This window comes from Solanum dulcamara, chromosome 11, assembly GCF_947179165.1.
Source record: "Solanum dulcamara chromosome 11, daSolDulc1.2, whole genome shotgun sequence".
NCBI classification, from domain to species: domain Eukaryota; kingdom Viridiplantae; phylum Streptophyta; class Magnoliopsida; order Solanales; family Solanaceae; genus Solanum; species Solanum dulcamara.
Genome location: NC_077247.1, coordinates 60,175,719 through 60,190,840, shown reverse-complemented (window position 1 = coordinate 60,190,840; position 15,122 = coordinate 60,175,719). Strand labels below are relative to the sequence as shown.

Sequence of the window (15,122 nt, the reverse complement as noted above, 5' to 3'; positions counted from 1 at the left end):
TTTGCCGCTTCATTTTAGAAATTGCGCAATTCCATCGGCGTTTCAATTTCTACATCTCAACTCTCAGAATTTGGAGACGACTATGGAGACAATAGAAAAAATATAACAAATAACAAGAAATCGTGTAAAAATATACCAAAGAGGAATTAAAACAAATAAATCATATAATAATCAAAACACCATAAACAATACATATACTAGGATAATGACAAATCAAATAATTATAAGGGCTTCCAAGCTATTCTTCCAAAATAAATTTGTAACCGTGTGTGTTTATAAATCATCCCTGCCCATTGCTTTTATTTGCCGCTTCATTTTAGAAATTGGGCACAGCGTCTCCTCAACTCTCAAACTCGGAGACGACTATGGAACACTCACGCTCTGCGAACTCCGGTTCCAATTCTAAACGAACCTCAAATTCAAATTGGAGTAACAGAAGCAATCAAAGCAACAATAAGAAGAAGGCGAGTCAAAAGACCTAGGTATTGCCTGGGGTGCAAATCTCGTTCTGCTTCTCGTCCTGCCTTCAATAAGTTCACCTTTCTCCAATTTCGGAAGGTTTATTCTTCTTCTTTCTTTACTTTGTTTGCATTGATCTTGCGAATATTTGAACGTTGTGTACACTATCTTGAATATTAATTAGACCATTCGTACACTATCTTGAATATTTGAACAGTTCTCCCCTGAGTTGATTTCGAATAGATGATCATCAAGAAAGTTGGTGTTGATCATCAAGAAATATTATTCTTGACAACAATGCTTGGAATGAAACGAGTCTATATAGAATGGAACTAATATAGAGTATTTTTATAGGCGAGTCTAACTAGTTGATTGATTTTTATGGACTGTTTTTAGAGTTTCACTTCATATGTCTTCTCTATATGGTCTAGTTCACTTCTTGCACAATATACTTCATAAACGCAGCCCTCCTCTCTGATAGTCTGATTTGATGTGCATAGTGTATGCTATATGACTTGTTCTTGGTTCTGTACATTTTCTTGAATATTTGAATGGTTTTCCTTTGAGTTAATTTCCAATAGATGATCACCAAGAAAGTTTAAGATGGACCACCAGTGGAATATGTTGATCATCAAGAAATATTGTTCCTGTTAGTTTATAGACGTTAATTCTTGGAATGAAACGAGTCCACATAGAAAGGCACGAATATAGCCTAATGGATTTTTTGTAGAGTTTCACTTCATATGTCTCCTCTATATGGTCAATTTACTTCTTGCACAATATACTTCATAAATGCAACCCTCCTCTCTGATTTGATGCGTGTAGTGCATGCTATATGACCCCTTCTTGGTGCTGACTTCCTGATCTTCTTATTGTGGCTTTTGACGACTTTGCTGTAGTTACATGGCCGTGAAGAATCAGAAGCTTCACGAGCAGTTTGAGGCGGAGGCATCAAGCACTTTTCTCAGTGGTCCAAGTTCTTCAAAACCTATATTTCAGGGCGTATCCATTTTTGTTGATGGATACACGGTTCCTTCCAGTCAGGTTTAGTACATTATGGTTTCTTTCTGGTCTATTTCACGTGATTTTCTTGCCGGGGATTAATCTGATATGATTGCTTGAAGATTGACGACGTAAAAGATCCTGAATCGAATGATGAATGATGTCAAATGCTGTTTCATCAATAAAAAGCTTCTCTAACTTTTGAATTGGCGAAACAAACAATTACTTGTACTCTTACTTGTGCGAAGAGTTCATTCAATCTGCATGTAAACCCGTGTTCAAACATCCATCATCATTGTAATCAATACCTTGATTATATAGCTATCATATCCTTTTCTGTACCTCACTGGATTTTCTCATATGGAAGATTAGGTTGCTTCTCTTGTAGTTTATTGATTTCAACAATATCTATCCAGGAACTTCGAGGATATATGGTGAAGCATGGAGGCCGTTTTGAAAATTATTTTTCTAGGCGTCGTGTTACTCATATAATCTGTAGCAATCTTCCTGACAGTAAGGTCAAGAATTTAAGGTCAGTTGTAAAACCAAGTTCATCAGTTTCTTATTTTTTGCATCTCTGCTGAAAATAAAAGTATTTTCTTCTAAGTTTAGTCTGAATTTCATAAAGGTCCTTTAGCAGGGGACTTCCAGTAGTCAAACCCACATGGGTGTTGGATTCTGTCTCTGCAAGTAAGCTTCTGAATTGTAAGTTTATATTTCTATGACTTGATTTTTAATGCAAACGAGCAAGTTGACTGCTTGTTTACTTATTAGATTTTCTATCGTTGTTTTGTTGTTTTCAGGGGTTCCTTATCAGCTTGATCAGCTTGCAAGTGAAGTTAATAACCAGCCTAAGCTATCTGCTTTCTTCTCAGAAAACATTGCTATTTATGATGATACGACAACATGTTCAACTGCCCAAGCCACATCTAGAGTTGAGAGCCCATTGTCATATTCTGGAGCAATTGAAGATCCTATATCCTTTGAAGAGTGGCAATCTGCAGAAGATTTGTAGCCTTTTGCTCTAGAATCTAAAGATCTAATGCAAGCAAGCTACAATGTAGATAGAGTGGAAGAGTCAAGTTGTAGCATGGCAATGCAAGAACTGAGTGATGCTGCAAGTGGAGATAGAAGCCAAGCTCCATTTTCAGCACCTCCCAGTCCTCATAACGATGCATCAGTTTGTAGCGACTGGATGAGTAATCCTGTTAACATGGGGCCATCAAATTTAAAGATTCCTAGGTCTCCTAATCAGCGCCATTCAACTCTAGTTGATGCTAATTTTGTGGAAAATTACTTTAAGGTACACACATTGCTATCTTGGCTTTGCTCTTGCTCGAACATCTTGTATTTATCCCCACCCCCCACCCCTCCCAAAAAAAAAGACGATTGTAATGAACATTCTCTACTCTCAAGTTCATTTCTCTTTTTCCTTTTTGCTAAAGTGTTTAGCGTTGGCGTTAGAAAGTTAGTTTATATTGTTATCATTGTTAAGTTATATATCGTCACATATTACAACACCTACCTGCAAATATAATCTGGTTTTTGGAGCTCACATGTAAATTTCAATGCGGACTAATAAGTGCGGAAAAACAGGCTTATGAAGTTGATTTTGATAGATGTGTTGGACTAAACATCCAACCTGGACTTTGAGGCAATGGTTCGAGTAACTTAAGATGAACTCCCCGCGATGCCCTTTATTCAAACGACGTGGGATATAGTATACACACGCACACACACAATATTGATAATATTGATAACTTGTGGGATGTTATGTATCTCCAACACCTTTGATAGGTGAAATGCCAGGATATGTTATTTTTACCATAATAGGGCACCAAAGAGGGGCCTTTCATGCGCAAAAAGGTTTTGCTCAAAGGATAGACAAGGCTGAGCTCATAAAGAAAAGCATGTTAAAGGTGAATATGACATTGGTATTCTTTTCTTCAATAATTGCCTAAATGAGATCCACATACTCATAGCAACCTTCTTTTTTTTGGGTTAAAATTTCCTCTAGTGATTGACCATTATCAACTTACTTTATGCTTTTGCTTCTGCTGTTGCTGGATCTGGGATGACACAATGAATAGACCTTTCAAGATTGTGGAAGATCTAATCTCAATTCCTTTTTTCAATTGAGAAACCAAATATCAAGAATCAACAGCCAACTCATACCTAGATATTGTGTTGCTTATATTACTTCTATTAAATTCTTGGCATCCAGATTTTCTGGGGCCTTCTGATGCGAAGAAATTATCTGCTTTTGCTCGTGGACCTGTTATTTTGAATTTGTTTATTTGTAGCTATTGCATTGTATGATGAATAAATACATAAATGTATGTGCACATTGATAAATAATTGCATATCAAATACTAAAAGCACCTAGTGACAAACTGGTTGACATATTCCTTGTGTGCTTTTGTCTTCAGCATTCTAGGTTGCATTTCATTGGCACCTGGAGAAACCGGTATCGTAAACGATTTCCTAGCTCCCCTGATGGGTTTAAATGCACAACTTCAAGCCCTAGTTCTTCAGCAACAGCAAATAAGACAATGATTATTCATGTGGATATGGTAATTTCTGCTTCGATGGTCTGAAAACTCGTCTTTTCCTCTTTATGTTGTTGTGACTGCGTCTATGTTCTGTCTCCTCTCCCGTCTCACGCTTCTTGATCTAAAGGAATGTCATATATATCATATATATGACATTCTACCCGTCTCTGTTGATTATTCTCTATGCTAAAACAATCAGTTCAACTTTGCTTGTTCAGGATTGCTTTTTTGTGTCTGTGGTCATTAGAAATCGCCCCGAGTTGAAGGATAAACCTGTTGCCATTTGCCATTCAGATAATCCACGCAGAACAGCAGAAATATCTTCAGCCAATTATCCTGCTAGGGGTTATGGTTAGTCTTTCAGCCAGTAATTCAATTTTTTCTTAATTGATCTTCATCCTGTGTCCGAAATTTGATCTCCATTCAAGCTCTTTTCTCATAGGAGTTGAGGCTGGAATGTTTGTCAGAGATGCCAAGTCACGTTGCCCTCATCTAGTCATTCTTTCTTATGACTTCGAGGCTTATGAGTAGGTGGTCATGATATTTCGGTATCTTCATCTTGTTCTTTTTCCCCTTTTAATTGGATTCTTTTGTATTTGGCTATCAAGTCCTATAAAATCTGATTTCATTTGCAGGTTGCTGATCGCTTTTATAACATATTGCACAAGCACTGCAACAAAGTGCAGGTATGGCCTCAAAACTACTTGTTGAACAACTTCACGATGTTCTCATCTCCTGATTGATAATTGCTACTGAATGCAGGCCGTAAGTTGTGACGAAGCTTTTTTAGATGCCACTGATTCTGGAGTAGAGGACATTCAAGCTTTTGTCTTAGTGATCAGAGAGGAGATTCTTGATGCGACAGGCTGTACTACTAGTGCTGGTATTGCTGAGAATATGCTTATGGCGCGTCTTGCTACTAGGATTGCAAAACCAGACGGGCGGTGTTACATCCCTGCTGAGAAGGTAGCTTATTTCGAGCTGTCTTTTTGATGTATGAAGAGGGGGGAGAACTTATGTCTTGATCTTTGTCATCTAAATATGTGTATCTTCTACTGTATCCCAAACCATATTTTGCAGCTACATCTTTGTTGGTTACATGTCATTGCCTTCTCTTTAACTATTTGTAGTTAATCTCTTCTTACCTGATAGTCCACTATGCATTGTGAATTTTCACGTACTCCTAGAAAGGACATGCCTGCAAATCAAATTAGATTTTATAGGCTCCACTTTCATAAACCGAAGTTTCTGCCGGGGCTTCTCCATGCCCTTGCCACGTGAGATGTTTCTCCATTGCCACACGAGGCTCTTTTTGTTTTACTTTGTTTATGTCCATCCTGTTCAGGCACAATAACCTTTTCCGCAGCAAGAATCTGGTGTTAGATGGAAATCAACATGAATCCTTGAATTATTTTACTAATGTTTTTTAATAAATTACAACTTTCTTATTACCTTTTAAAAAGGAAAAACAATCTGCGAATATTTTATCGAGGATTAGTCCCAGAAAAGGGCTATTTTGATCACTTAGTTTTATCCCATCACAGATACTATATTCAATATCAAACACATTTCTCTTGTTTAGATCTTTGTTGATTAACTCCCTTTTTGATCATCTTATATTTTAGTGTCTACTGCATGTAGTGGCAACAGAGGAAAACAAAGACTTGGAGATCATTTTAGAGAAGTAAAATAATTATTGTGATTTCATTGTCCTGATTTATCTTGTTGGTTATATTAGGTGGAGGAGCACCTGTGTGAACTTCCAGTAAAAGCATTTCCCGGAATCGGCCATGTGTTGGAAGAGAAGTTGAACAGGAGACGAATCACAACTTGTGGGCAGCTGCGTATGATTTCCAGGGTTCTCATTGTTTAGTATTTGTTTCCTTCTGCAATATATTGGTGATTGCTCTCGCGTTTTTGATTTTCCATCTAGTTATATTTTGTGTACAACAAGCACTGTTTTGATCTGGTTTCTCTGAGATACGTTTCACGCTTGAAGAAACACTACAAGAGTACTTCATGAATCATTGCATCTCTTGCTACAGAGATCTTCTTGTTCATTTTATGTTTGTTAGTATATTTGTTTTCAAAGATAATAAGATAATGGTATTTTATTAAAGCTAGTACCAGGAAGGTACAGCAAATCGTATTAAGGGGTATGTTTGTAAGAGTTCGTGAGCAGAATTTCTGCCAAGCCGGGTGGCCTAGCGTTTAGGAGCTGGAGTGACAACGTAGGAAACCAAGGATTTCAGTCTAGCATGGATGACACTAGTTGAATTATTCCGATCTTCCTACGCTATGGAAGGAGGAGGAGGGAGTCGTGGTGGTGTAGTGTTGTTTGATAAGTAGGCCAGTGGGGGTTGCAGGTATTCGGTGGATTAATCTTCTTGTTTATGCTGTCTGCTTGAGTCAGAGTCCTCTTTGCCACTTGTTCCCCAGTCTCATGGGCACACGCCCATGTAAAGTCAAGCATCCTTGGAACCTTCATTAACTAGAGCTGATGAAACGGGGGATACATTAAGACAGCATTTACACCTATTTGGCTTACTCAGCTCCTGGAGTTTATTTCAGCTAATGATATTTTGTTAAACTCATGGTTAAAATGTTTCCAAATGTATGATCATTCGATGAAATGAGAATATCTCGTCTTGTGAAACTATCATTTAATCAGTGCTTAAGAAATCCCTTGTTGGCATGGCGGTTGTTTCTTTTGAGAAAGAAGTATGCCGAACACATTACAACACTTTGGTTATCTGATCTGCTTTTTGAGATTCGAACAAATAATTTTTGATTGTAATTCTTAAATATTTTTTGTCATATGATATGGGAAAATAACGAACTGTATTGTTTTTCATATTGTTCTAGTACTAGATTTAATTCTCAGCAGATGAAGTCATATTAAACTTAAATAAACAAAATAGGTCGTATCAATTTGGGATGGAGTATCCGCTTTTGTGTGCGACATTCCATATCCGAGCAACTTTCAGTAAATTAATCCATTTGATGCATGATGTTATTAAGGAGAACACTGAGCTAATCTTTTGAGCATCCTGTGCTTCTTGTTTCTTACCTTCTTCCACTTCTGTCCCCCGTTTGATTTTTGGAAGAGTCTGAACAATAATCGTAAGTCCGCAACCTTCTTTAGGGCTGAGGTAATGTCACTATATTTTCGCTCTTTGATATAGTTTTTGTGTATTGACACAGACAAGCTTTTCTCTACTGATATTTCTGTGCTGATAAACTTTACAAAGAGGGAGAAATGGTGAAGAGCAAAGATGCACGTTTCCTCACATGCAGAAGCTCGACCATTGTTTTTCATGATTTTAGCCAAATTATTGCAAGAAACAAGATTTGTCTTTGAGAGTCATATTAACCAAAAAAATCTTGAGATTCGTGTTTTAGCTATTTCGTATTAGAGTCCTAAGTGTTAGGATGGTGAATAGAGCTCAGAGAAGCCTTTTTTTTTTCTTTTCCTTCAGTAGGGAGTTTCTGTTTTATTACCCAAGAATGTTGCAGTTTTTTTTGTTTTTTTTTTAATTTGGGCTTGAGATCTGTCAGAGAATGCTATTTGACTGAAACTTCAAAAACCTTATGTATAGCCTAAAAGGGAACCAAAAAATATACTGGTGCAGCTCTGATGCTGAAGAAACTTTCAAGTGCAACTTTGATGTTCTTTGGTTTCTGCATTAGCGGCGTTTCTTTTTTCGCTAAATTGTTAGATGTATCAGAATCAATCAACTCATGGTGAATTTTGAACATTGCAGACCAAAAATTTTCTCTAAGGATGTTAGAATTCCCTTTGGACCAATTGAATTTAGAGTAACAAACTTTAGATTTTTCTTCCACCTCAACCATATCTTTGTTCAGCAACAACAAAAACATACCGAGTGTGATCTCAGTATGACTTGTAGTCTACCCTGTTTTCTTCTTCTAATATAAATGCTGTTTTGACTATCGCTGTGCAGATGTGGAGGACATACGAGGCATGGGATTACAGGTCGCAAAGCCTGAAACTGCGGATATTTCCGAGCAAGGTCTTTTCTTTGCGTTTTATATCTCTCTCTATGCCAGTTATGATGACGACAGTATGTCATTTGTGAACTGTTTTTTCTACTAATTTCATTGACATAAATCCAGGGAAAGAGAGATGCTCCATCAGATCTGTGCTCACTGCTGCCTCTGCTAAGACCAATTACCAAAACAGAAGCAGTAGTCATGAGAAAGGTACTGATGTAGGTTTGACTTCTTCACGTATTTTCATTGGCTTGTCCAAATATTTATTGCCTCTAGTCATGCCTTTGCTTGATAGAAGTATTTGTAACACACTTAAACTGGCACTGAAACTCTATTGTGGTTCCTTGCATTGGCTGTGTTCTAGCTCATGAAAGGTGGTATACCTTTTATAGGAATCTCTTTAATTTGCGTGTCCTAATAATACTTGAGGGCATCGTAATTGTTTATCTTAGATTGTTTCCTTTCTCTGTCTACAACATGAGAAACTTATTGCAGCAGCACTGATGGATATGAAATCTCTTTTTTAATGCTTCTGTTAAAAAGTTAGTATGATGGTCTTGTGTTGTTTCTTCATGTCAACTTATTCCAACATCGATTCTGTGTTTTCAACAAGTTCTTAACTAAAAAGTATCGCCTGAACTTGTATTGAGTTCATTTTCCACTTCGATCTGCTTCTCTGATATTGCAGATAATGGTAAAAACAGTGTTGATGAACGCCAGGCTCAGTTGCAGGGTGATTCAAGTACACCTTTCATTGAAATGACTGCAGCGTCGCCCTCCGGTACTGCTGGTTTTGGACAGAGAGGAACTCTTCCTCCTCTGAACGAGCTTCATATAGGAGTAATAGAGTCTCTTCCTCCTGAGGTCTTTTCAGAAATTAATGACATTTATGATGGAAAATTTGCTCATTTTATTACTGAAAAGAGAAGCAAAGGTGAGGATGCATTCCTTTAAATTACATAAGGCAGTTGGTTAACCCAATTAGCTTGTACATATATACCATTTTGTTATAAGCTTTTTCCTCAATTCTCATATCTTTTAAATTAGGTGTATCAGAAAAAGAAAACATATCTTCTGTTTGCCCTGCTGCACCAGATGATGTTTTTTGCTGCTCATGAGGTATCTTCAGTTTTTCTCCTCTACTTGGGCTGGTTTATTGTTTCTCCTGGTTTATTATTGGTGATGAGGTTTATCTTGTTTCTACAACTTCATGGTGTTGAATCTGGTGACTATAATTGGAGCATCAGTATAATGAAGAGGAAATCCAAGTGGTCTCTTATCCTAATAAGCTTTTTGCTGATATGAAAAGTGGAACACTGTCTGATGCTTGTGTACCAAAAAATATGGACGTGGTTATTAATGCTCCTGTCTCAGGAGGCATCAGTCTAATGCCCTCTTCTCCAAGTCAAGTAGACACCTCGGTTTTTCAAGAACTGCCTGAGGAGTTGAGGACAGATATACTTGAACTCCTTCCTGCACACAGGAACAGTGAATCCTCACTAGATGCTTCCTTGGTCTGTGCTAATAATCAGAACTGTAGTCCCTCTATTTCAAGTATTGATTTGTGGGTTGGAAATCCACCTGAATGGATTGACATATTCAAAGCCAGCAATTGTCAGATTTTGTGCGTTTTGGCAGAGATGTATCAAAGCGCAGGGGCAAGGAAACAGTTATCTTCTATATTGCAGAGGACTATGTCTCAGATTTATATTCTCCCTGATGTTGGCACTGACGGATGGCCGAGGCTGTTAGTTTCTTATGCGAGCTTATCAAGCAGTATCTAAAATTAAAAAATTCAACTGATATTGAAGAGGTTTACACTTGTTCTTGCCTTTTAAGAAGGTATGCACCAGAGACTAAACTTATCTGCAGTATGTGTTCAATTTCTTCAGCACATCTATTTTCTTGGCACTTGCTTCTGTATTTTTATTCCTCTTTGCGATCTTAAATTTCTTTCTTTATGCTATTGTATTCCTTTCATCCTTGGAATATTGAAGTAGAAACTCGATGTGGTGTGTTTTATACATGCAGAGCCCAAGGTGATGAGGAAATTAGACAGCCACCAAGTGTAGTTTTTCAAGTAAATATTTTGAGAAGACTTGTCAAGTAAAATTTTGAAGGACACAGACTGGCAGAGACTTGCTGCGGTCTTTGCTTGTACTACAACAGGTAATTCTGTATTAGCCTACCTGATACATGAGTTGACTGTTGTTTGCTAATAAGGAAATTTTTTGGGATTTTTCATTTTGCAGTCATTGTTCGTGATGTATTTTACAATCAACCAGTTCGAAGGAAGCAAATGCACTCCAAGTACTTCTAGTTTTCTTAAAATCAAACAAGTAAAAGATATTGATTTACATAATTTACTTCTAAAGGTGTACTCTAATCTGATTGTTCTTTTGGCTTGCATATATAATCTTGAAGTCCAAAGAGAGTTTTCATTCTCCAAAAGAGTTCCTTCTAAGAATCAGCCTTGTGCATCCCAGTGTTCCCTTCAAAATTGTTTATATCGAAAGGGTCCGTCTTTGATACACTATCTAACTTAAGGATATTTCCTTTCTGGTTTCTTAGATTTTGTTCATTTGCATGCAGCGAGGATGACTTGCTTTGCACACGTGCTTCTCCTTCTCCTTGCCTTGTTGTCCAGTGGTTTTGGATTAATCTGAGTTCCTTTAACAAATTGAATGCAAGCGTTGGTGCATTCAAGCTTTCTGGATACATTTCAGGTAATGATGTTTACATAGTAAAGGTATACAGGTCCAAATTGATGGATAAAGAAATGCGATAAGTCATCTTTTCTACACTTTGTTTCCCTAACAACCACTGTTTAAATTGCAGGTCCTTGAGTATTTCTGTATCCACTTATTTCAGTATGTTGTCTTGACAAAAGAAACAAAAAACTAATCTTTGGTTAACATTTACTATATCTGATGCTTGTTTTTTACCTTGTTTTTGTTTTCCTTGACCTTCGTAATGCAGATATCAATTCAAGATTTGTTTCCAAAGGACCAATACATAAATTACTTAATAACAAATCTTTGAGTTTTAGAAGTAATAGGTTAAAACACCTCATTTTTTGAAACTTTAATGTGGGTGAAATTAATAGGTTAAAACTGGTTAAACATTACTATTGATTACTAATCGTATAGGATTTCAATGTATTAAAAAGAACCCCCTAACAGTTATAAGGCCTTGTGTCACAACTGTTCCCAGAGAACAAAATACTCTCTCCCATTGATTATGTGAGAACAATGGAACCACGTTTCTAGCTTCTTTTAGTTGCACAACCAAACAGACCAATGTTAACATGGAGATGTCATACATATATGTTTTACTGATTGTAGTGTTGTATTTCTCATTACAATGTATTTGCTGCTTTCTAAGACTGACAATTCTTCCATTTTGAACTTAGTTTCCTGATGTATGCTTACCCAATCATTTGTGCATCTCTTTAAATGGATTTTGCAGTTTTTCTCAAAATTTACGTCAATTTTCATAGATCCAGATATTTGCTACATCAATCTTCTTGGAGCCTTGCTATCTTTAGGAGATGGCGACATCCAGCTGCATATTGATTTTTTTTAATTTTTGGCCAAGTATTTTTTGAAATGATATGGTTCTTTGTTGTTTCTCCCTGATTTCTTGAAATTCCTAATAGAATTTTTATTGCATACATTTGTAATGCTTGTTAATAAGTTTGTGATATTTTTTCACTGCACCACGAGAAATATATTTGTCGTGGGATTTTTATGCTTATGGTGACTAGTTGATTCTTAATGTTATTTGTATGTTTGTTGCCCCGTCCTTCTCTTTATTGAGGATACTGTTGCGAATCTCTGGACTGGAAGTAACTCTCGGTGAGAGCAATTGTACTCTACATTTTTATGCAACATCACTTAGGATACATTTTGTTTGATGTGGCTTTGTCCACTCTACATTCCCTTCCTGTAGGCTGTAGTTCCCCACCTACCTCCCTAAAAGTAGGGAGGGAGGGGGACCTAATTGTGGAAGGTTTCATTAGTGGAAGAAAGTTACTTATGCATCAGATGGTGTAAATCATTTCAGTGTTATGACATCGTATAGTTTTATCGCTTTCTTTTCTCTTATGAATGAAGTTGTTGAAGTACCCTCCTCATCTATTGTTATCCCATTCCCTGCTCCTCTTTTCAGATATACCTGTGATTTATGAGATCAAGAAAAAGAGGTGCAGAGCCCAGAGTTGCAAAGCTACACTTGAGCTTCCTTCCCGCAGCCAAAGAAAATCCCAGAAGGATTAAAATTGCCTGAAGTATGTACTAAGTCTCGGGAGATATACTCAATAAAATTGCAAAGATCATTATATGGTCTTAAATAATCAGGGCGTACGTGGTATAATCGTCTTAGTGAGTACTTGATAAATGAAGGTTATATAAATGATGTCATTTATCCATTTGTTTTTATTAAGAAAACGAAATCAGAGTTTGTTATACTTGTCGTTGATGTCGATGACATAAATCTCATTGGAACCCCTGAAGAGGTCCAAAAAGGCAATTAAATATCTAAAGAAAGAATTTGAGATGAAAGACCTTGGAAAGACAAAACTTTATCTGAGTTTGCAAATTGAACATTTAGCAAATGGGGTCTTTGTCCATCAATCTGCCTACACTAAGCAAAATCTTAAAACGATTTTACAATGATAAAGCACATCTATTAAGTACTTCAATGGTTGTTCGATCATTTGAAGTGGAAAAAGATCAATTTTGACCTCTAGAAGAGAATGAAAAGCTTCTTGGTCTTGAAGTATCATATCTCAGTACTATTGGTGCACTTATGTATCTTGCTAACGCAACCAAGCCTGATATAACTTTTTTTGATAATTTGCTGGCAAGGTATAGTTCATCCCCAATGCGAAGATATTGGAACGGTATCAAACATATTTTGCAATACCTAAAGGATACTATTAATATGAGTTTTTTTATACTAACAAAGGTTGTGCAGACTTTATTGGTTATGCAGATGCAAATTATCTATTTGATCCACATAAAGCTCGATCTCAAACAGACTATCTATTCACACATGAAAGAATTGCTATATCATAGCGATGTACAAAGCAGTCTATTGTTGCTACTTCTTCAAATCATGCTGAAATAATAGCAATTAATGAAGCAAATAGAGAATGTGTGTGGTTGAGATCGATGATACAGCTTATCAAAGAAAGATGCGGCCTAAAAAATGATGTCAAAGTACCCACAGTTATATTCGAAGACAATGTCGCGTGCATAGCTCAATTGAAAGGTGGTTTTATAAAAGGAAACAGAACGAAATATATTTCACCAAAATTATTATTTAGACATCATCTCCAGAAAAATGGTGATATTGATGTACAGCCAATTCGTTCGAATGATAATCTTGCAAATTTATTCACAAAGGCATTACCAATATCTACTTCTGAGACGTTAAGGTATAAGATTGGAATGCGTCGTCTTCAAAATATCAAATGAAGTTTTCATCAAGTGGAGTAAAATACACGTTGTACTCTATTTTCCTTAACCATGGTTTTTGTCCCACTGGATTTTCCTGGTAAGTTTTTTTAATGAGGCAGCACGCAAGGCGTATTATTAGATGTGTGTACTCTTTTTCCTTCATTAGGTTTTTTTCCACTGGATTTTTCCTAGTAAAATTTTAACGAGGCACAACATCTATGAGTATTCAGAATAATTATGTATATTGTTTCTTGTAAACTTTTTTTCATTTCACATGGACATCCAAGGGGGTTATTATACTAGTGGCTGTCCCTTTCCCTCTTTCTTTTCCTTCTTTTCTCCACATTTTTCTTCTCCACCATGTTTTGTCGCCCAAGTTGATTCCCCAACTTGTATCAATCTCAGATTTGCAGTTACTCACTGGTAAATAATTCATGTTAATTGTTGCGAAAGTGAATACTCGGGAGATTTAAAATTTTCATGATTTTCAAATAAAGTAAAATTATTTTAGGAAGGGAAAAAGGCCAAGAATATCCTTAACCTATTGGAAATGACTCAAAAATATTCTTCTTCAACCTTTTGGTCCAAAATATCCCTAATCTATTGAAAATGGCTCAAAAATACCCTCCCCTCCACCTTAAATAAATTTCTTATTTTATTTTACGTTAGACTTAAATATTTTGGGATGAGCTAATTTTAAAAATTTGAATAAATAAAAAAATTATCTTTTAGAACAAATAAAAAATTAACTAATTGGTTAAAGAATTCAATTAAATTAAATTTAGTTTGAGAGTAATTTTAGACTAAATGATGAAAGAATGGGTATTTTTGAACCAAAAACAATTGTGAAGGGTAATTTTAGACCAAAAGGTGGAGTAGAGGGTATTTTTGAGCCATTTCCAATAGGTTTGGGATATTCTTGAACCTTTTCCCTTTTAGGAAAAAGTGAATCATATTTTTGGCCAAACAAGTCCTTAGAGACAAGGGTGTTTTAGGTAAAATTAGTTGCTACTTGCTATGCTCTTTATGCCATTTTTATAAAAGATAAGCGTAAAAATAATAATTTAAACTATCATTTTTGTTAGTTTCATACATAAAGTATTGGAAATGTGAGTTTCATATCTAAACTTTCACTTATTAGTTTATGAAACACATCTTAGTGGTGTGCGTAATATACTCTCTTTACTCTCTCTATTTTTTGACAAAATCTTGCCACATGACTTTCCACCTGGATAAAATATGTCACCTTGACAAAAATTAGATAAATTATTAATATTAGTTAAAAGTTAAAGATTAAATTATTTTTATCCCAAAAAATATTATTTTTTTATAAAAGAAATTAATTTTTAAACAAGAAATTATTTTTTTTAAAATAAAATTTAAAATATTTTACTCACGCACTCCACCACCTCTCCCCCCCCTACAATCCCCGTCCTTTTATTTTTAAAAAAATTTAAAATTTCTTTTATAAAATATTTTGAAAAAAAATCATACTTTACCCCTGTCCCCCACTCCTTCCTAAAAAATATTATTATTTTTATTTTTTTAAAAAATAAAATTATACCAACTCCATCTAACCCTCCGTTCTTAATTTATATTTTTTTATATATATTTTTCTTGTTTTGTGCTAGAT

The 15,122-nt window shown here is 35.7% G+C and overlaps 1 long non-coding RNA gene and 1 pseudogene across 1 annotated transcript; both read left to right on the top strand.

The window, feature by feature from the left end:
• The first annotated feature begins 290 nt into the window (after positions 1-290).
• Positions 291-10,873, top strand: LOC129872767 (DNA repair protein REV1-like; annotated as a pseudogene).
• A 30-nt stretch (positions 10,874-10,903) lies between these two features.
• Positions 10,904-12,495, top strand: LOC129873196 (uncharacterized). Its single transcript, XR_008762668.1, has 2 exons — positions 10,904-11,085; positions 12,198-12,495. It is a non-coding gene; the product is annotated as an uncharacterized LOC129873196 (long non-coding RNA).
• The last annotated feature ends 2,627 nt before the right edge of the window (positions 12,496-15,122 follow it).